Source organism: Odontomachus brunneus, unplaced genomic scaffold (genome assembly GCF_010583005.1).
Source record: "Odontomachus brunneus isolate Ranch 3 - 2012 unplaced genomic scaffold, Obru_v1 Obru_scaffold_080, whole genome shotgun sequence".
NCBI lineage: Eukaryota > Metazoa > Arthropoda > Insecta > Hymenoptera > Formicidae > Odontomachus > Odontomachus brunneus.
The window spans coordinates 905,305-905,922 of NW_022639530.1; the positions used below are offsets into that span (position 1 = coordinate 905,305).

General features: G+C 32.0%; 1 protein-coding gene across 1 annotated transcript in view; it reads left to right on the forward strand.

Moving 5' to 3' along the window:
- Positions 1-618, forward strand: part of LOC116847571 (fatty acid synthase-like) — a 14,184-nt gene that overhangs the window by 1,184 nt on the left and 12,382 nt on the right. The window lies entirely within an intron of this gene.

Consider the following 618-nt stretch of genomic DNA (forward strand, 5'->3'; position numbering starts at 1 on the left):
TATATATATATATATATATATATATATATATATATATATATATATATATATATTAGGTGTACAACTTTGCTTCCGCCGTTTTTTTTTCCAAAATTCGAGACTTTATTGTAAAAAACTGATTATACATTTATGATTCAAAGTATTGTCCATCGCTGGCCACTACTTTCTCCCATCTTTCTTCATTCTCTCTTCCACCGCTATGCCGGTCTTCGACGTCAAAATCATCGTTCTTGAAGTGTTGAAACCACTCACGACATGTTCTTTCACTAATAGCGGCCTCACCATAAGTATTTGAGAGCATTCGATGAGCCTCAGTCGCAGATTTCTTCATATTGAAGCAGAAAATTAAAACCTCCCGCAAATGACGAGAATTTGGCTCGTAAACTGACATTTTCAATCGAGAATAACTTTATGATGCAGACACAAATCGACTAATGTTTCTATGGGGTTATGTTGACAGATGCCCAAGTTTGTTGTATGACGTCTATGATTTATTTATTTCGACCACCACTTACCGCTAAAACCATCTATAGGAAAACAGCGGAAGCAAAATTGTACACCTAATATATATATATATATATATATATATATATATATATATATATATATATATATATA